Source organism: Macrotis lagotis, chromosome 7 (assembly GCF_037893015.1).
Source record: "Macrotis lagotis isolate mMagLag1 chromosome 7, bilby.v1.9.chrom.fasta, whole genome shotgun sequence".
Classification (NCBI taxonomy): domain Eukaryota; kingdom Metazoa; phylum Chordata; class Mammalia; order Peramelemorphia; family Peramelidae; genus Macrotis; species Macrotis lagotis.
In genome coordinates, this window is record NC_133664.1 from 44,566,014 (window position 1) to 44,588,564 (window position 22,551).

The 22,551-nt window shown below is 43.8% G+C and overlaps 1 long non-coding RNA gene across 1 annotated transcript; it reads right to left on the reverse strand.

Annotated features, from left to right (window-relative positions):
* Positions 1-833: 833 nt before the first annotated feature.
* Positions 834-5,344, reverse strand: LOC141493655 (uncharacterized). Its single transcript, XR_012470272.1, has 3 exons — positions 5,196-5,344; positions 2,082-2,140; positions 834-853 (listed from the first exon to the last, which is right to left on the reverse strand). It is a non-coding gene; the product is annotated as an uncharacterized LOC141493655 (long non-coding RNA).
* Positions 5,345-22,551: the final 17,207 nt, after the last annotated feature.

Below are 22,551 nucleotides of genomic sequence, written 5' to 3' on the forward strand. Positions count from 1 at the left end.
ATTCCTGTATTCCACAGATCTTCCTCAAGTCCTCCCTGCCTGGAAAGGCCCCCAGGTTTTTAAGGGGCTGGATGGGAAGACCCAGGCTCTGTCCTGGTGAGACGATGCCAGCATCCCGATCTACAGCTGGGAAGGGCTTTCAAGGTTATCTCATCTGGTCTCTGGGCCCATTTTACAGAGGAGGAAACAAATCTAGGGAGGTCATCTGACAAGTCTGGCTTTCGAGATTTCTCCAGAAATCTTCAAGATTCTCCAGAATGGGAGTGACGGGCCAGAGACAGAGAAACCTGGTCCCCTCTCTTTTGGTGGGAGGCTTACAGCACCCCCCCCTCAACAAGGTGAGTCCAGGGCCATGGGAGCTCAGAGTCAGAGCCTCCTATAGAACAGGATCCCCTGGGCCATGGGTCACCTGGAAGGAGTGGAACCTTTTCTTTTTTCTCTTTGGCCTTCTCTAAGACCCCATAAGGGAATGGAAACTAGGAAAAGGCTGAATGGAGAAAGTCTATGGTCAAGAGTTTTTGAATCCTCAGAGCTTCCTCTATTTTTTCTTTCCTCTCCCAATGGTCTGGAGGGATTAATGGTGTAAAATCAGAATCTGTGTGACCCTGGACAAGTCATTCTCCTTCTCAGGTCAACAGGAGCATAAAAGAAGCTATTGAATAGACTTGGCTGAGAACACATTCCCTTCTATCCTATATTTTAGGTTCCAGCCAAATTCTCCAACTTCTTGTTCTCTTTAACAGAAATTCCCCCATCACCATCACCATCATCTTTGTACAGCCAATCCTCCCCTGCACTCACCTCCTCTCCCCTTTCCTCCCCTTCTTCATTTTCTTCCTTTGCTTCTTCTTTCCTGCAGGCAAGGAAGGACCAAGGAAGGAAGGGAGGGAGAAAAGAAGGAATTTAGTAGACATTTATTAAGGACTTATTAGATGATGTGTCAAGCCAATACAAGTCATCCAGGCTTCTAAATCTGAATCTGAAGGGTTCCTTTAGAGGCCACCTTGAACAACCTCCCAGGGAAGGGAAATGACCTAAGGGCACAGAGGGTCTCAGTGGCAGAATCAGAATCTGAACCCAGGTCCTGTGACTCAGGTGTTCCCCATTTTGCCCACTTCCATCTGGGTAATCAACGCTTCTGCTCAGTCTTAAGTTGTTTTCCTCCTCAACCTAGATAATTTTTTCAGTGATTCCTGGAGAAATCAGTTTTTGTTTCTCAGTCCCAGCCAGCATCTTGCCCTGCTCCAGAGGGACCTTCCCTTGGCCTCTCTCAGGCCAAGGCAGCTGTCCACCTACTCCAGCTCTGGGAGAACCTTAGGAAGCCCTACCCTTAAGGTCTGGTGTTCCAGATTCTGCACTCCAGCCTCATGTGGTCTCCCAGTTCCAACAGGATGCTACCTCCTGGCCCTCCCACTTCTGTTCCAGACTCATTTTAATCTATTTAGCTGGAGCCTGGGGTCCTCGTGATTCTATGTTCTTTCACTCCCACCACTGTAGCAAAAAGCTGGCATCCTTTTTTTCTGGGCTGTTCTTCTGAGGTTCTTACCTGAGTCAAAAAACTAAAGAGTCCATGGAGGGACCAGCTGTAGTGATAAAAGAGAGCCAGATCCCCTCCCTTTCTGGAAGAGATGTGACATACAGTAATGGCAAGAGTTCAAAAATCCTGTCTCTGCTACATATGAGGTGTGATTTTGGGAAGGTAGGGGGAAAAGAAGTTTCAAGTCTGCCTGACCTTGGGGACCTCATTACTTCTTTGTTGACCTCAGTTTCCTTACATATAATATAATATAATATAATATAATATAATATAATATAATATAATATAATATAATATAATATAATATAATATAATATAATATAATATAATATAATATAATAAGTCAGGATTGGATTAAGTGGTCTAATTTATAGTATTAAAATTTATATCTGCAAACGTTCTTTAGGGATCAAATCCCGCTCTCCAGATTCTTCTATCTCTGACATTCTATTCATTCGAACCCCAACTTGACCCTGATGCTCTTCCAGACTTTGCCTGATGGCTTAATAAATATAAAATGGACTTGAAATGAAAGGAATCATACCTTTGTCAACTGATCTCCAGTTTCTGCTTATAGACCTTAAGTAATGAGGCCCATTTCCACTTTGGGACAATTTCAGGAGTCACCAAGGAGAAGTATTAAAGGTTGCAAAAAACACAAGAATGAACAGGAAAAAAAATGCACTGGATGGGGGAAACAGGATCTAGATATTGAGCCAAGTCTAAGAGAATCAAACTTAATAAAGATAAATATAAATAAAGCTTGGCACTTGGGTACAAATGATCAATTTCTTAAGGACCAGATGGAGGAGATGACATGATGAGCCAGTTATTTGGGGTGAAAAAATCAAGGATCATCAAAATCATAATGTGGCCACCAAAGGTAAGTTCTTGTGGTCTTGGGTGCTTTCCCCTCATGAGACTCCTCATGTGACAAGAATTCAAAAACCATCCTCTACTAAGAATATAAGAATGTAAGGAGGCAACACGGTAGAAGGGGCAGGATGTTGAGTCAGTTGAATTTGGGTTCAAACTCTTGTTCTGATAATTAGCACCTGTTTGATCTTGGGCAAATCCCTCGTCATCTCTGGGCCTCTGCTTCTTCATTTTTAATATGAAGCCTCTGAGGTCCTTCCCAGTTCTCCACTGAGGACTCTGACCTAGGATCACTTGCCGTGCCATTCTTACACTCATCCTCCAACACACCCCACATTGAACCTAAGAGTTTGGGGAAATCCAACTGAATGGAAAACAAGCTATCTTTATTTTAACTTTAAAATTCCTGGGATCCTCTCCTCCCCCTTTTGCTCCAGCGAAGGAGCAAAGACATACTTCACCTCATGTCAGATATTAGAATGAACAGTTCACCCAAAGTTCAGGGCTGGAGAATTTGATCAGAATAGAGCAAAGGACAAAGTAGATGGGACTGGAAGAGAAACCTGGGCCTGGCAGAGGGCTGGGCAGAGCAGATGGGTTGGTAAGCCAGGCAGAAGAAGCCGGCAAAAGCAGGGTCTCAGAGAGGGCTTAGGAGAAGCAGAATTTGGGAGGCTAGGACAAGTCATCCATCTGCAGGTTACAAATAGAATGGACTCCCCAGGTGCTCAGGGAGTTCAGAGGAGGGTAAAACTAGCTCTCAGGCTGAGGGGAGAGGAGAGTGACACAAGCACCAGTGGACACTCAACTCCCCTTCGTGAGCCTTCGTAAGGCAAGAACTGGTTTGGGAGTTGGAGGACCTGAGTTCAAATTCTCTTCACCTCTTACTTCCAACTTGGACCTCAGTTTCCTTCTCTATAAGATAAGAGTATGTATTAGATGATCCAAACCTAGGATGCTGTAAAATCCACAGCCTGGCCAAGCTGGGCCTCATCTCCTACTGTCCTGGGCATGTTGAGAGGCCTCTATCTGGAGGCACTTACTGCTCAGCTTTGCCCCTCAGAATCTTGTCCCCACTCTCCCATGATAGCTCCTTCATGCCCACTGTCATACGGTACAAAATGTAATTCATTTTCTTATCTCCCTCATTCATTTGCAACCTCCCAAGGTCTAGAGCTATCTTTTTGGTTATTCATCTTCTGTCTCATACTACCTGAAACTCCACCATTAGATTGACTCCTCTGGGTTAAGCATTTTTCTCTTTGAAAGGAGATGAAAGAGTTAAAGAATCAGAGTCAAGAGACCTGAATTCAAATTCCAATCAGCTGCACATGGGATTTCGTGATCAGATTCTGGTCATGCAGTGGAAGCTGGTTCTTGAGGGGACCTAGGTTCAAATTCTGACTCTACCCCTGTGTCTGTGGGATCCTGAGCAAATCCCACCAGCTGTCACTATCTCTTATTTAACTAAGAGAGAGAGGAAAGACATTTGGGTATAGAAATCTATGTACCCTAGAGGAAAATAGGAAAGGAATGGGGAGAAAGGGGGATGGGGGCAGGAAATGGGGTGTAGGTGATAGAAGACAGGGAAGATGGCAGGAGAGGGTACTCAAATGAAACACACTGTTGAAGAAAGGGTGAAAGGAGAAAGAAAATAGAATAAATAGAGGTGGGAGGAATAGGATGGAGGGAAATACAGCTAGCAATAGCAACTATGGGAAAAAATATTAAAGCAATTCCTGATGCACTTGTGATAGAAAATGCCATCCATCCCAGGAGGGAGCTGATGGTGTCTGAATACAGACTGAAGCACATTTTTTCCTTCATTTTGTTTTTGAGATTTCTCTTTATGTGTCTGTGTATGAGGGGGTTATGTTTACTTCTGCAACATGACTTATTGTAGTGATGTATTTCATGGATGCATATTTTTAAACTGTATCAAGTGGCTTGCTTTCTTAGTGGGGAGAATAGAGTGGGGGGAAGGGAGAGAACTGGGAGTTCAGAATTTTGGGAGTAAATGTTGAAACCTGCTTTTGCATGTAGCTAGAATTAAAAAAAAAATTCAGTACTAGATAGGACTAGGCTTGGAGCCAGGAGATTTGAGTTCTAGTTCAACCTCTGATACTAATCACTATATGACTATGGTCATGTCACCTCTGTTTCCTCATCTGTAAAATGAGCATCATAGCAATTTTTGTACTAATTGTAGAGCTTGGTGAACTTCAGTGTGTCAGAGGACATGTCAATGCCTGTGATCAACTAACAGAGACTCCAAGGGCTGAGGAGAGAGGGAGATGGAAAAAGGCAATAAGAGAACCTCTTGGAGGGGAGGCAGAGTCAAGAGTCCAGGAACCTGAGAGATGGATGAGGGTAGCCAGACAGGAGGAAGCAATGAGAAACACTGAGAGAAGAAAGGGAAGATGGACATTAAGGGAAGGTCAAAGCCTCTCAGATTTTGAGTTAGAAGAAACCTTCAAGGTCAAGTCCAACTCTCCCATCTTGCAGATGAGTAGGCTAAGGCCCATCAAAGTTGGGACATTCCTTGTATTACAAAGATGGGATTAGAATTCAGATTTCTCTGACAGAATCTAGCAGTATTAGGGAAATTGGGCTAGAGCCCCAAAAGAAAAGAGAGAAAGGCAAAATGAATCCCAGGAAGTGGGATATAGAGACCCTGTTGCATATGTCTGTGCAGTACTAACTGAAGTTTGCCCACTGTTTTCCATAGAAAAGATGGAATTAGACCCATTTTATAGTTGAGTAAACAGAGAAGGTAATGGCTTACCCAATAGGTCCAGCAGAAAAAAAAGCTACCCAAATGTCAGCAATTCTGCTTCGAGAAAGGATGAATGGCTTCAGAGAAACCTGGGAAGATTCGTATGGATTGATGCAGAGGGAAGTGAGCAGAGCCAGGAGAACAAGTTCTACAATAACAAAACTGTAAAAGAAAATTTGGAAAGTCTTCAGAACTTTGATCATAATAGTAACAGTCCTGTCTCCCAAAGGACTCATGAAGTATAATCCCCACATCCCAACAGAGAAGTGAGCTTCTCAAGATTCAGAATATGGATCATGTGTTCATACATGGCTGATGTGGAATTTTTGTGGTTTGCTTGACTATAATTATTTGTTAGAAGGGTTTTGTTTTACTATCCCTCTGCCCTCTGAGAGAAGAAGATAAAAGGAAAATGTTAATTATTAGTTAAGAAACATGCTTGATTTTCTTTTTTTCTAGGTTTAATTTTCAAAAGAATGAAATATCACCCATTTTAGAGGTATGAGTTGAAAGTTAGAATGCTCTCTGTCATTCATTACCTAAGGTGTCTAGGTTGACTCTAGACCTATGATCCTGTAACTATGCGAAGCAATATTTAAAAGCCCAGCTCCTTGGGTTGCAAAGATGCAACTGCCTGTGTGTGTGAATGCATATACATTCTGCATGTGTCCATGTTTCTCTACCTGTCTGCATAAATAGTGTATTCTACCTGTAAGCTTATACCTGCATCTCTTTGAAAACAAAACTTTGAGGAAATTTGTATGCACCGGTACATGGTACCGTGTCCATGGACATTTTTATTTTCTAGCTGTGTCTATTCTGGAGTCTCTGACCATGTGTGCACACTTCTGTGACTACTGCAATACACAACTGAATGTCTATATATCAGTGAATGATACCTTGTTGTTCCTGTTACATCAATACTTGTGTGTCTGCAATTTTGTACACAAATATAGCTTTAGGGGGAGAGGTCTGGGTTCAAATCCTACCTGTTACTCCTTGCCATGATCTTGTACAACTCATTTCCCTCCCTGGGCCTCAATTTCATCTGTAAAAAAGGAGGTGAACTTGATAGTCACTGAGGTCCCTTCCACTTTAGAGCTCTCATCCTCAGTTCCTTGATCTTGATCCTTAGTTTCCCCATTTATAACATGAGGATGTTGAAAAAGTTGATTTCTGAAGTTCTCTTCAACTCTAAATTCTATGAGCTGTTTGTACATCCAAGTCTAAAGATGCCCCTTAACCCTCTGTGGCACTGAGTGCCCAGGTGCCAGCTGTCTCAAAGATTCTCAGCCAGGCTTGGAATAGAAGACACCAAGGGGACCCAGGCTTTTCCTACAGGCCAATGAGACAGTTCTCCCCACTAATCCCCATGAAGAAAATCCACCCTGGCTCAGCACCAGAGATGCTTAATCCCAACCTACCAATCTGGGTTCCAACTTCCCTGGACAACTAATTCAGGTGACTTTCTCAGACTTCAGAGGATCCTAAATTCTATTAGTTTGGGGTTTAAGAGGGATCAGCCAACCCACTGTACCATGAGATTTATAGCTAGACAGGACCTTGAAGCTCATATAGACCAAACTCAAGGCCTGAGGACCCTAAAGTGAGACTCCAAACTCTTGCGTGTAGCCAGAATCTGATTAAAATGTAACTGGGAAATGTTTAACAACCACAACAACAACAAAACAAATAAATCAACACAACATGAATGATGAGAATTTGTGGCTTTCTAAGTCAACCAGAAGGAATCTGTTTCCAATGAAGTTTGAAACTGCTGAATTATGAACAACTCTACTCATCTTACAGATTGGCCAAGGTCACATCAGTAGTAGGGGTCCAAGTTCAGGCCCTACAGAGCACAGTCAAAAATTCAGATCCCACTTTTGATGCCCATTATTCATGTGACTTTAGGCAAGTGACAGCCTCCTGGGGTTTCTGTTTCCTCTTGTATAAAATAAAGGAGGTCTCACACACCTCTAGAGATAGGACCCTCTGATTGGAGCCGTTGAAATGTTTCAAAATGCTTTTCTTCCAAAACCCCCATTAAGTATCCTTGTCCCATTTTACAGAGAAGTCAACTGAAGTTCAGAGTGGTGACATGACAGAGGCTCCCAGCTAAAAATCATCAGAGCTAAGTATTTGTGATGAGGGTAGGAAAGCCTGTGGGCACTTCCCATTGTCATCAAGATGCTCAGCTTGGCCTGGTCTCCAAGAGTTCCTAAGGGTCAGCTGTGGTGAAATTTGGGCTGCTCACTAACCAGTAGAAGGGAAAACAGTGGGTCAAAAGGGGTGGGTGCCCAGAAATCCCATATCCCAAATGTCTCAGGGCTTGTAAAGAGCTTTCTCCTGGTCACAAACCTCTAAAAGAGGCAGGGGGTAGCTGTGGAAACTAATTCTCAGAGGAGGGGAAATGAGGGGAAATGACTTACCCACAGTCACACAGTTAGGGTTTGCACTAGTTTTCAACCCCATCCCCTGCCCCCTCTGAGTCTTCCCATTCAGAATTCATATAGGAAAGACAAAGATATGGGGATAAATCAAGACTTTTGGTGTTCTACCACTAAATCTCTAATGTTGGGCTGTGATAGGAGCACCAAAGGATGTCTGTGATATGTGGAAAAGAATACTGACTCTAGAGTCCAAGGAACTGAGTTCAAAACCTGACTGTGATGCTTATTACCTTTAAGTTATTCTGTGGGCCTCAGTTTCCCAGTAAAATGAGGGAATTGGACTTGATTGCCTCTGAGGTTCTTTTAAACCGGGGGATGAATACTTTCCCTGCCACTTAAGGTCTAGCTGACTGACCCTGCTAGGTCCCTGTCTCTTTTTGGAGCTCAGTTTCCTTCTAAATCATAATCATAATAAACAAGGAAGGAGGTCAGCCTAGAGGATAGTGAGCTGGACTCCGAGTAAGGAAATCGTGGATTTGAACCCGACCTCAGATACTTAATAATTATATAACACTGGGCAAGAGACAACTTCTTCAGTCTTAGTTTCCCCATCTGTAGAATGAGGGTAACAAACACACTCACCTGACTGTGTTGTTATGAGGAACAAATGAGATGGAAAAGTCTCTATGAAAATAGGAGCTATTCTTAGGATAATCAATTTAGAGCCAAAGAATCTCACAAAGCATGAGTCTAGCCATCCTCCTTCACTTTAAAACTGAAAGGGTTCGAACCACATATACTAGACAGAAGGAAGGAAGGGGCAGGATTTGAAGCCAGGTCCTCTGGCTCGGACTCTGGGCTCTGTCCTCCAGCTTCAAGTCCTGTGATCACATGATTCTGTGACCCTGGCTTCCCAGTCTTGCCTTCATTGGGCTCTATGAATCAGCCCAGACAGTGGAGGATACCAGGCCTAGTAACGTGAGGTTGAGTTCCATTGCTCCAAGCAGACAGAGATATCCAACATTCCCCTTACTGGAGACTCAGAGCCCAGGGGAGAGGGAATCCCCAAGGATGCCTTAGGCTGGAGATGGAGCAGGAGAGAAAAAGGGAGGGGGGAGAGAGAGAAGGAAAGGAGTGAGACAGACAAGTAGATGGGGGAGGAAAGGAGGAAAGAAGAGACAGAAAGAGAAAAGGAGACAGGTGGGAAGGGGACAAGAGAGGAGAGGGAGGGAAGATGGGGAGACAAAGAAAGAGGAGGTGGGGGAAGGGGGGAGGAGGGAAGGAAAGGGGAAGAAAGAGAAAGACAGAGAAAGACTGACTGCTATACTGCTACTGCCAATGATGATGAGGAAGCCAGTAATGCCAAGGACTTTGCCCCCAAGATCAAACCCAAGAAGAATTACACAGGATGTTATGTGTGAATCCTCAGGCTGGTTGCCATTGAGGCTCTGGCTTTGATATCAAGTATGACCCTAGCTCCTAGACTCCAGTTCTCTCCAGCAAGACTCTGGGGCAACTAGCTGAAGGGAACCCTGGGATGCCTAACCCTGGAACCTGGAGGCAAAATAGGATGCTGGAAAGAGAACTTCATTTAGAGTCTGAGAACCCAGTTCAAAGTCTAACTGTGCTACATCTAAGCTATGTGACTTAGGGCAAATTACTAAACCTCTCTGAGCCTGTTTCTTTCTCTGCAGAGGAAAGAGGTTGGGCTGCATGGCCCCTGAAGTCCTCTCTGGTTCTAAGTCTTATTAAATTATCCATTTGCACATCTTACCTCACCCCCTGATTATTTTAATATTCTGGTTAAAAAACTGAAGTCACCAAAACACTATGTTCTTCCTTTTTCCTTCTTTCTTAGGGACTCTTCTATTCCCACATGCCCCTGAAGCCCAGCATTTCAGGGGTTTGGACTTCCACCCCTCCAGGTGCCAGCCCAGGGGAGCAGCCCCAGAAAGCAGAGAGAGCACTCCCCACCCTCTAGCCTTCAGCCCAACTGCCAGCTCAACTCTATTTCTATGTCATCATCTCCACTCAAGGACACAGTCAAAAAAGGACTGAGCACATCCACAACCTAGACACAAATGTTCAGAAATGCCTAGAGATGCCCCAAAACACACATATAAAAAAAGCACATTCCCACAAAGACCAACCCTCCCACACAGACATGGACATACACCCTAGCATTAAGTTACACCCTCACACTCACACAAACACACACAGTGACAAATCCATGTGCACAACAATGCAAAAATACACATAATTTCATGTAGACCAAAGTCACACATTATTATAACTTGATGACCATACAATGACATAAAAATGTGTATGTATGTGTATACACACACAGCACAACCACCATCATCATCATGACCTCATCTCCTCTGCTTATTAAATAATGGCAAGGCCATCAGGATGCCAGGAGCATCACAATGAAAACAGCAAGGCAGTTAGGTATACATAAAGAGTACAAAGATGGAAGATCAGCACACCATCTCTGGGTTCCCTAAGAGAAGGAAAGGCTGAGATCAGCACACCATCTCTGGGTCCCCTAAGAGAAGGAAAGGCTGAGATCAGCACACCATCTCTGGGTTCCCTAAGAGAAGGAAAGGCTGAGATCAAAACACCATCTCTAGGTCCCCTAAGAGAAGGAAAGGCTGAGATCAGCACACCATCTCTGGGGGTCCCCTAAGAGAAGGAAAGGCTGAGATCAGCACACCATCTCTGGGTCCCCTAAGAGAAGGAAAGGCTGAGATCAGCACACCATCTCTGGGTCCCCTAAGAGAAGGAAAGGCTGAGATCAGCACACCATCTCTGGGGGTCCCCTAAGAGAAGGAAAGGCTGGGATCAGCACACCATCTCTGGGTCCCCTAAGAGAAGGAAAGGCTGAGATCAGCACACCATCTCTGGGTCCCCTAAGAGAAGGAAAGGCTGAGATCAGCACACCATCTCTGGGGGTCCCCTAAGAGAAGGAAAGGCTGAGATCATCACACCATCTCTGGGTCCCCTAAGAGAAGGAAAGGCTGAGATCAGCACACCATCTCTGGGTCCCCTAAGAGAAGGAAAGGCTGAGATCAGCACACCATCTCTGGGGGTCCCCTAAGAGAAGGAAAGGCTGAGATCAGCACACCATCTCTGGGTCCCCTAAGAGAAGGAAAGGCTGAGATCAGCACACCATCTCTGGGGGTCCCCTAAGAGAAGGAAAGGCTGAGATCAGCACACCATCTCTGGGTCCCCTAAGAGAAGGAAAGGCTGAGATCAGCACACCATCTCTGGGGGTCCCCTAAGAGAAGGAAAGGCTGAGATCAGCACACCATCTCTGGGTCCCCTAAGAGAAGGAAAGGCTGAGATCAGCACACCATCTCTGGGGGTCCCCTAAGAGAAGGAAAGGCTGAGATCAGCACACCATCTCTGGGTCCCCTAAGAGAAGGAAAAGCTGAGATCAGCACACCATCTCTGGGTCCCCTAAGAGAAGGAAGGGAAGAGAGAGAGAGAAGAGGACAGAAGAGGACAGAAGAGGGAAGAAGGGGCAGAAGAGGATAGAAGGGGACAGAAGGGGACAGAAAGGGACAGAAGGGGACAGAAGGGGACAGAAAAAGGAAGAAGGGGCAGAAGAGGATAGAAGGGGACAGAAGGGGACAGAAAGGGACAGAAGAGGACAGAAGGGGACAGAAGAGGGAAGAAGGGGCAGAAGAGGATAGAAGGGGACAGAAGGGGACAGAAGGGGACAGAAAGGGACAGAAGGGGACAGAAGAGGACAGAAGGGGACAGAAGAGGACAGAAGGGGACAGAAGAGGACAGAAGGGAACAGAAGAGAATAGAAGGGGACTGAAAAAGATAGGAGGGGACAGAGGGGGACAGAAGAGGATAGAAGGACAGAAGAGGATAGAAGGGGACAGAAGAGGACAGAAGAGGGCAGAAGGGGACAGAAGAGGACAGAAGAGGGCAGAAAGGAACAGAAGAGGACAGAAGGGAACAGAAGAGAATAGAAAGGGGCAGAAGGGGACAGAAGAGGATAGAAGGGGACAGAAGAGGATAGAAGGGGACAGAAGAGGATAGAAGGGGACAGAAGAGGACAGAAGAGGGCAGAAGGGGACAGAAGAGGACAGAAGAGGATAGAAGGGGACAGAAGAGGACAGAAGGGAACAGAAGAGAATAGAAAGGGACTGAAGAGGATAGAAGGGGCAGAAGGGGACAAAAGAGAATAGAAGGGGCAGAGGGGGACAGAAGAGGACAGAAGAGGACAGAAGGGGACAGAAGAGGACAGAAGAGGATAGAAGGGGACAGAAGAGGATAGAAGGGGACAGAAGAGGACAGAAGGGAACAGAAGAGAATAGAAAGGGATTGGCGAGGATAGAAGGGGACAGAAGAGGATAGAAGGGGACAGAAGAGGATAGAAGGGGACAGAAGAGGACAGAAGAGGGCAGAAGGGGACAGAAGAGGACAGAAGAGGATAGAAGGGGACAGAAGAGGACAGAAGGGAACAGAAGAGAATAGAAAGGGACTGAAGAGGATAGAAAGGGGCAGAAGGGGACAAAAGAGAACAGAAGGGGCAGAGGGGGCAGAAGAGGACAGAAGAGGACAGAAGGGGACAGAAGAGGACAGAAAGGGACAGAAGAGGACAGAAAGGGACAGAAGAGGATAGAAGGGGACAGAAGAGAATAGAAAGGGACTGAAGAGGATAGAAAGGGGAAGAAGGGGACAAAAGAGAACAGAAGGGGCAGAGGGGGACAGAAGAGGACAGAAGAGGACAGAAGGGGACAGAAAGGGACAGAAAGGGACAGAAGAGGACAGAAAGGGACAGAAGAGGATAGAAGGGGACAGAAGAGGATAGAAGGTTACAGAAGAGGACAGATGGATACAGAAGAGAATAGAAGGGGACTGAAGAGGATAGAAGGGGGCAACAGGGGACAGAAGAGAATAGAAGGGGGCAGAGGGGGACAGAAGAGGACAGAAGAGGATAGAAGGGGACAGAAGAGGATAGAAGGGAACAGAAGAAGACAGAAGAGGGAAGAAGGGGACAGAAGAGGACAGAAGAGGATAGAAGGGGACAGAAGAGGACAGAAGGGAACAGAAGAGAATAGAAGGGGACTGAAGAGGATAGAAGGGGGCAGAAGGGGACAGAAGAGAATAGAAGGGGACAGAAGGGGACAGAAGAGGATAGAAGGGGACAGAAGAGGATAGAAGGGGACAGAAGAGGACAGAAAGGAACAGAAGAGAATAGAAGGGGCAGAAGGGGACAGAAGGGGACAGAGGGGGACAGAAGATGACAGAAGAGGATAGAAGGGGACAGAAGAGGATAGAAGAGGGCAGAAGGGGACAGAAGAAGACAGAAGAGGATAGAAGGGGACAGAAGAGGACAGAAGGGAACAGAAGTTAATAGAAGGGGACTGAAGAGGATAGAAGGGGGCAGAAGGGGACAGAAGAGAATAGAAGGGGGCAGAGGGGGACAGAAGAGGACAGAAGAGGATAGAAGGGGACAGAAGAGGATGCATCACACATTTTTAATACCTTAATACGGACAATTTTGCTTTATGTGTCTTGTTTCTTGCCTTCCCAACTGGGCTAGACTTTCTTTGGCTTTTTTTCCAAGCCTTAGGACAGAACTGGATCCTCAGAGGGAGCTTAGTAACATGCTTGATGACTGAATGATAGCTATTATTTCAGCTGTTACTATGAGTAAAGGGCTTTGCTTTACTAGGAAAGGTGGAAAAGGATCATCAGAGATGTCTATTAAAGTATGACATACTTTACAAACATCTGGGTCTTTGTTTCCTCTTGTGTAAAAGTTTGAACTCTTAAAATGTCATTTCTTCCAGCTTAGACCCTAAAAGCTTCTATACCTGTTTTCTCCTCCTCCTCAACACTCCAGTTTCCACCTGCATTTCTGCAGGACAGACTATGTCCATAAGGCCAAATTTCAGTAGAGAAGAAGTGCTCTGGGAGTCCATAGGGGCTAGGAGTTAAGTTAATTGGGAAACATGACAGGCTGGCAGAAGGGAAAGAGCAGCTCTGCTTCAGGAAGCCCATTGTCCTTTGTGCCTCCATTAGACGCCACTGCAGACCCAGAGACAAATGCTAGGACTCTTAGCACATACCTGGTCAATCTTAATTTGCCATACTTGCAGAGAAAAAGAGGCCATATGCCTTCAATATTCAATGTATTCAGGGTAAGGGTGGTCCAGCTCCAGAAATAAATCTTTCTGATCTGTTAACCATCTCAAATCCAAACCACCATCCCATGCCCCAAGCCCTAACCATCAACTTCCTAAAAATCCAGCTCAGACTCAGTTTTTCTATTAAAAAATTACATTCTAACAATGCCCTTCCCCAAGTTAGAGCACTGGCCTAGGGTTCAGGACAGGAGTTCAAATCCAGCCTCAGACACTTGCCACTTATTAGTTGTGTAACCTTGGACAAGTCACTCTAGCTGGATTCCCTCACATCCAAGGTCCTCAGTTGTCCTGTTTCATATCTAGCCACTGGGGCTAAATGACTCGGGGGGGGGGGGGAGAAAGTGAGGCTGGTGACTTTAGTACAGTATCCCCCTCATTCAAATTCAATTCATGTGCTTGTCATAGCATTGCTCCCTGATATCATGATTTTCTTCAGAAATGAAGGACAAACATTTTTCTAGTCCTGGCATTCTCTGTTCTAAGATCTCTCCTAGCTCTGACATACTATGTTTTAAGGACCCCCACAACAAGAAAGATTCCCACAGCCCAAAACAACTGAGTCTCATATCCCCAGGAGAATCCAACTACTAAGATCCCCACAGTGGACAATGGAGGGAAAATGGCCAAGATTTGTTGCCTCCTAGCACCAGATTTCCATAAGGGAAAAACAGAAACAGAACAGACACTGCCACTGAGTAACTGACAGCATTTCACAGAGGTCCCTGACATCTCTGTCCTCCTGGAAGCATGGTCACCAAAGGACTGAACTGATCCCTTTCTCCTTCCTGAGCTGGGCATCAAGAAGCCTCATTCCCCAGCCAACAGGCAGCCATCTGCCCCCCACCCCACCTCAGTACCTGCTCACATCTGGCCAAGGAGATGCTCAATAATAACATCCCTGAGCTATTACTGGTGACCACTGCCTTCTCCAGAGATTCACTGAGTCCTTGGTCAGACCTTCACTCTTTTCCTTTCTCCTCATTCCTGGCAGGGGAATGAAAGGACACTAATTACTCCCCCTAGGACTTTGCCCTCCCTTCTCCCTTCTCCCCTCCAGGACAGATGGATCTAATCCAGGCCCAGATCTAGTGGGATCTAGTAGGGTATGGCAGAAGAAACAAGGTTGAAAGGAGTATATGTAATCAGAGGATGTTAGAGACAAGAAATGCCTTAGGGCTTACCTAATCCAATCTCCTCCTTCTGTATTTAAGGATGTTGGAAGGATCCCAAGGTCACACAACCAGAGCCGGGGCTAGGATTCTAGGAGCCTAGATGGAAAGTTGGCAGAGACCTCTAGGGAGGCCGAGTCCCACCCCTGACCACCCACCCTCAGCCCCTCATTTTACAGATAAGGAATATGAGACCCAAAGCCAATGAAGGTAAGGGATTTGCCTAAGGGCACAAATCTAGACAGAATTCTAACTTCTGTCTTCCCAGCCCAAGTCCAGGGCTCTCTTCACTACTCCCCACCTCAACCCAAAGGCTCCTAGATTTCAAAGTGGAAGGGACCTTAGAAGCCATCTAGTTTCACCCCTGCATTAGACAAAGGAAGAAACCAAAGCTGAGAACAAATTACAGCACTTGACCTTGGGCAGGAAGGATCCTACTCATGGAATTATAGGTTCATATGTCTAGACCTGTAAGATCTGAGGCCATTTAGTCCCTCCCTCCTTCCCATTCTATATTTGAGGAAAATCAAGTGACTTATCCACTGTTGTGAAGACTTCTATGAGCTTGGGACTAAACTCTAGGTCGTCCTGACTCTTAATGGCTCCTTCAGATGGATAGAACAGAACAAATAGATATCTATGATGAAAGTTGGCATGGCTAAGGAGGAGACAGGCCATATATCTTCCAGTCCTAGATTTCTGCATAATTGTCTACAGGGCTGATGGTAAGAGCCCATATAAGTGGTGCCTAAAGCATAGGGAATTCAAGAGCAACCATTCATCCTCCCAATCACCCACCCCTTCCCACCCCAAGTTCACCACCCAGCACCCAGTTGACAAATTCAAAAGCTATGGTGCAGTCTTGAGCTATGGTGAAGTCCTGACCACTATCTCCACTTTTCTATTTGGCTCCTTGAATGTTCTGCACATTCATTCACTATTTCTAAGAGGGGCAAAAGGTACAGACTGGAGGTCCATTTGGATTCTGCCTGTTCAATGGAGCAGCCTTCCTTCTGCTCAATTCGGTCTAATCTCATCTTTTCAATTGTAAGACAGGATGATGACTCTCCACTCAATGTCTACTCTCACCCTTCTCCAAAACATAAGCAGTAGCTATGTAAACTCTTTCCCCCTCCCCCCACTACCTGGGTTACAGGTTTTTCTGTCACGGAACTTTCACCTGTTAGAACATGTTATCAGCTAGACCTGGCCAGGTTGCTCTCCTCTTCCACTCAGAAGCCTGCAATGGTTCCCTCCTGCCTACATGCAGCCTAATCTGACTTCCCAGGCTATACCTTCTAAAGTTAATTTCAGTCCCCTTGATCAGTCATTCAGATTCTCTCCCTTATTTTCACTCTATTTCTTGCACTCTTGAGTTCCAGTTAAATAAAATTTCTTGTTGTATCTATGCTACGTTTCTCACCCCACCTATTCCCCATGCCAGCAATGCCCTCACAGCTCAACAACTTATTTCTATCCCTGCTTACTGAACTCTCAAGCATTATTTAAAGGGATAGGAACTATCTTTGGAACTAGAAGAGGAAATTTCTTCCACCCAAGGGATAGCTCAGTCTAGCCCTAGGGATAGCTAGGTGGTGTAGTGGGGAGAATTACAATGCTGGAGTCAGGAGGACTTGAGTATAAATCTGACCTCAGATACTCATGTGACCCTAGGCAAGTCACTTCACTCTGTTTGCCTTAGTTTCCTCAGCCATAAAGTGAACTAGAGAAGGAAATGGTAAACCACTCCAGTATCTCTGCCAAGAAAACCCCAAATGGGGGTCATGAAAGAGTATACCATACAGCCTTTCCAGAGCTATCTTTTCAAGCCTGATTCTAAGGCTGTGTCCTTCAGAAAATCTGCCCTGATGTCCCTCCAATCACATTTATTCCTTCCCTTGCTCTTCTCCAATGTACTACTTCCTATAATATTGTGTATTTTCTTTAGTGATGTGCCATTCTCTGTTCCCACCCTGAAATGGAAAGCAATTGAATGGAAGCTTCTTGAGGGCAAGGATTGTTTCATTCTTTGACTTTGTAGTGCTTGGATCTAGCACAGTGCCTATCACTTAATATATGCATATTGTAATTTTAACATGTAATTGTGGGAAAAATAAATTGTTTTTTAAAATTCATGTTGAGAGGAGGAATAATGAATTAACTAAATTATGTATCCATCTCCCCCAAATATTCCATATATAGTAAATATTTGACTTCTAGAAGGGACATTGGGCTCTAATCTGCCCTCATTGAGCAGAGCATGAGTTCCCTGCCTCCCTCCTGAGTAAGCCAGTTCCCCAAACCCAACCCTATCTTTGCCAAAAAGACCAGGAAGATGCCCATCTTTCCACCATAAGACTGGAGGATCTGTGAAGGTAGAGTTGCAATTAGGTCCACTCCCATTCTTCTACCCACCAGAGAAGAGCCAAGATCCCCTTGCTCAAATCATAGATTGGGAATCAACTCCACCAGAAAGCCCACTGTCTAAACTCTTCAAATTCTCTCTCTGGCCCCCTTTCCATCCCACCTTAGGGCCACAAGAGCTCACCCTTCAGTATCCCAATGCACAGCTCCTTGGATAGGCTCTACCATCCTTCCTTACATCATTCTCTTTCCCATCCAAAACTTAGTCTATAGACTCATGGTTGTGAGAGACTAACAAATAGATGTCCAGTTCCCCTTCCTGGGCCTCAGTTTCCTCATCTGTAAAATGAGGGGATGACTTCAGAATTCTCTTTCAGCTCTAGGTCAATGAGTCTTCACTTCCCTGGGCTTTAGTTTCTCCATTTATAAAACTTGGATTTCATGGTCCCTTAGAGCTATGATCTCATGTACTATAAACAGATACCAGAGCTAGACTCTACTTTTGAAGGTCTCTTTCAATACAAACACACTACCATTGTATGTAATTGGAAAACGAAATATTTATATAATGGAAACAGTGCTTTTCTCTTCTATTCCATTGTCTTCTTTTGTCATCTCTTTGTTTCAAGTCTCCCACAAGACTGAGTCCTTCCTTGTGACAAAGTAAAACACATTGTCTGAGGTTCCTTGGACATTGGTTGAGAGTGGCCTGCACTGAATCTCTGCATATTATTGTCTGCTAGGCTCTGGGATGAGCAGACAACACATCAAACATACTCTTACACAAAACTGCCTGCAAATGCAAGTCTTCTTTTTAACTGATGACTATTAACATATGATTATATCATGTGCCACTTTCAGGGAAAGGCTTGGCCTAACATTTCAAACTAAAACCCAGTCAGGGTAGTCTTACTTCGGGGAGGACAGCAATGAGTCTGCTCTAATATGTAAGACAAAAGTTCAAAGACAAAGACCTACAAACGCCCTTAAAGTCAACATAATTTGATGAAGATGACTTTGAACAACATACCTTGTCCACAGAAATAGAATGAAGAGCTTGATGTTGAAGGTGCTGGGTTACATGTGAAATAGCATCAGCCCCAACCAGACTGCTTCTGGAAAATGTATACTCTGGCCTTTAAGAACCAGAAGTTAAAAAACCCTCTCCAATGACTGCATTATTATAATTCTTTGCCACTGACTCACTGATGTATTTCAATATTTTCGTAATTTGTTACTCATAAGATATTACTCTGAAATTCTTAAATACTGAAAAGAATCTCTTTTACTAATCTTTTATACAGTCATACATGTGGACAAATGTCATTTAGAAATTTGTCTAGGATAGACTATTGCTTGCCAGTAAGTATTCATATGAAATCTATTTCTGAACCAGTTTAAAGGAAGGTTACTAATTCTCCCACTATTAAAGGGTAGGAGGAAACAGGACTAATTATGAGCTTTTAACCATAAATTTCAACTTAAATGTAATATTGTAAATGCAAGTTTATTTTCCTATATAACTGCATTTCCTCTAAAGAAAAGATCTGAAAAAGAATGGATATTATTCTGCCTTTATTTGTAATTAAAGCAGTTAGTTTTTTACCTGTTTTTAGAAGACCAGGCAATATAATAGAGTTTCTTCTATTAATAAAAGAAAGAAAGAAAGAAAGAAAGAAAGAAAGAAAGAAAGAAAGGAAGAAAGAAAGAAAGAAGAAAGTTGCTTTTGAAACTGTACTCACAAACCTTGAGAAACACAAGTAAGAGAATTTTCATTTTCTTTCTCACACTGTAAGCCAGTTCAAAAGGACAGCTAACCATTGGTGATGAAGATCAATGAAAAAGACCTCAAGAATAGACCTATAAGGCAAGAACTACCCAAGACACATCCTCAAATCACATGTTCCTACTGAATCAAAGATTCAGCCACTGTAGGCAGAAAAGGCCTGAAATCCCAATGGCCTTTCTGTATGCCTGTTAAGAGAAAATGAAGGACAGCCACTCTGAGACCTCCTGCTCAGACCCAAGATCAAGACCTGGTTTCATGGCAGTATGCCTGGATTCCAGACAAAGCAAATAAAACTCATTGGAGATCACTGGATCTGCAAGGATTTTGCAAAGCTAAACTTAGAAAATGATAGCAAGCATGAGAAGGATATTGTAGCTAACCAAAAATATCTTAAACTTCCAAGAAAAAAGAACTTTTGAGAACCAAAAGGTTACATGGTACCTTGGACAGGGATATCATGGACAAGTGCAGTAACTTAAACTCAAGTTTAAGGTCAGTCAGTGTCAACATGAAGGCTTTGATGTTGGCTTTTGTTGTTTATGTGTTGGTTCCCAGGCCCATCTGCATGTGTAATTCCTTCCAGGTCTTTCTTTAAGAAGAGTCAAAAACCCTTGAGGAGTTAAATCATTAGAGATCCCTGAGCTAGTCATCAGTTATTATAGAATGTAGTTATATCATGCAGGAATCTTCCTGGAGAAGCTCAATAAGTCTGCAAAAGGCTTTGACTGAAGTCTTGGTGGTGGGTTTCTGCATGGACCTGTACAGATTCACTGTCATCTCAATAATGGTGCTAATGCTGTATACATATAAAAAAGCCCTGGGGGTGGCTAGGTGGCACAGTGGATAGAGCACCAGCCCTGGAGTCAGGAGGACCTGAGTTCAAATCCGACCTCAGACACTTAATAATTACCTAGCTGTGTGGCCTTGGGCAAGCCACTTAAACCCATTTGCCTTGCAAAAAATCCCCCAAAACCCCAAAAAACAATCCTGCAACCAACAAGATGCTGTTTTAAGACCAACTCATTAGAGAGTGTTAGCTCTACTCACAGAAGAGTGGTTTTCCAAAAGTTTAATTCAAAATAGGTTATCATAGACTGAAGTACATTCTCTCTCTCTCTCTCTCATTATTCTTGAGGTTTCTAATTTTCTTGGGGGGAACGGGGGTTATATTTACTCATAACAAAATTATTGTAATAATAGTAATAATAAATTAAAGTTCACTTGCAAAAAAAAAGAAACCAGGAGGGATGGGAATTCAGGGAAGCCTGGAGGGATTTGTATGAACTGATGCTGAGTGAGATGAGCAGAACCAGAAAACCATTGTATACCCTAACAACAACATGGGGGTGATGATCAACCTTGATGGACTCATTCATTCTATCAGTGCAACAACTGGGGACAATTTTGGGGTATCTGAGATGGAGAATACCATCTGGATCCAGAGAAAGAATTGTGGAGTTCAAACAAAGATCAAAGACTATTACCTTTAATTTGGGGGGGGACCCCATTATCTTATTATATAATTTTGCTGTCTCTTATACTTTAATTTTCTTCCTTAAGGATACAATTTCTCTCTAATCATATTCAACTTAGATCAGTGTATACCATGGAAACATTGTGAAACTAACAAACTGCTTTCTGTGGGGGAGAGGGGAGGGAAGGAAGATTGGGGGGGGGAATTGTAAAACTCAAAATAAATTTAAAAAAAACAAGCAAAGTAGGTTGTCACATTGTGGTATGGTGGGAAGCAAATCCTGGTTCCTCTGCCTGTCACCTGTGTGACTGTGAACAAGGCACTCAATCTCTCTTTTCCTGAAGTTCTTCATCTATAAAGTGAGTGATTTGGCCTCTCGGGCCCTTACCAGCGCTAGATCTGGGATCCTCTGAGCCTATATCCTTTCCACAGAAATAAAACCTAAACAAGCACTTCCAGTCCCACGCTCAGCACCACCACTACTCTCCCCCTCCTAAGACACTGGGATTTCCCAGACTTCTTCCATGCTCAGGCATAGAAGTTGGATGGGGGCTGGGAAACTAATGAAGAGACAAGAGGGTGGATATCAAGCCCTTGGCTCTCCTACCTGCATAAATGCTCAAAAGTAGTTTTGTTGGGGTTTTAAAATTTGTCTCTCTGAGGGTAAGTTTGTGACTTCTAACCTAAATGTTGGATCCCCTTTCTCTGCCCTGCCTTTGCGGCCCCTGATCCAATGTTCTGCAGAGGCTTAGTGTATCTAATGTATCATAGTGCCAGAGCTTCAGATACCACTAGGAAGGGATGGCTCCAACCCCACCTCTGTCACTTAGTGATGTTATGCAACTCATTTCAGTTCTATAAGCCTCAAATTTCCCCATTTATAAAATGAGGAGTTTGGATTAAATGGTCTCTAAGGCTCCTTCCAGCTCTAAGTCAATCAGCCTGTGAGGGTCTTATCACTCCATTTTTTGTCATTACTCAAGTTCTCCTCCCAGATGACTCTACAAACATATAAAACAAATAATAACCCTTCCCCAACTTCTGGACTTCACAAATAGAACTCTGTCTTACCTCCTGCAAAGTTACCTTTCTGCTAGCACCTAACCAATGCTCTCCCATTCAGTCAGATTTTTTAGAAATAATTCTTATTAGGCCTGCATGCTGTGGCAGAGGGGCTTAATGAAACTATGATCCATTGGAAAAGAAAATGCCAAGCTACTCCATCATCTTTGCCAAGAAAACCCCATGGATAGTATGAAAATGATCAAAGATGACACTTTAGAAGAGCCCCTCAGGTGAGAAGGTGTTTGACATGTTCCTGAGGAAGAGCAGAGGACAATTATAGGTAGCCCCAGAAGGAATGAAATGGCCAAAGCCAAAAGAAAGCTCAGCTGCAGGATGGTAACGAAGTCTGGTGATGAAAGTTGTGTGCCATGAAGATCAATTTGCATAGGAACTTGGAATGTAAGATCTATGAACAAAGGTAAGCTGGATATGGTCAAATTGGAGATGGAAAGTTTAAACATCAACATACTACATGTCAATGAACAAATGGAAGGAAAGGGTGAATTTAATTCAGGCTATCATAATGTATATTGTGATATATATTACTAAGGAGAAGAATCTCTTAAATTAGAAGAAATGGAGTAGCCAAAAGAATCAATAAAAGGGCAAGAAAAGTGGAATTGTTAGAATATAATCACAAAAATGACAGAATGTTATCTATTTGAATCCAAGGCAAACTGTTCAAATCCCAGTAATTCAAGTCTGTGCTCCAAACCCTGATGCTAAAGAGGCCAAAGTTGATCTTTGAAGACCTACAACACTTTCTAAAAATAAGCCAAAAATAGATGTCATATTCATCATCTTAGGAAAGTAGAATGCTAAAGAAGGAAATCAAAAGATAATTGAAATAACAGGCAAGATACCAGGAGTACAGGATGATTTTCAAAAAGTCAGAGGAACTAGAGACCAAACTACCAACATTTGTTAGATTATGGAGA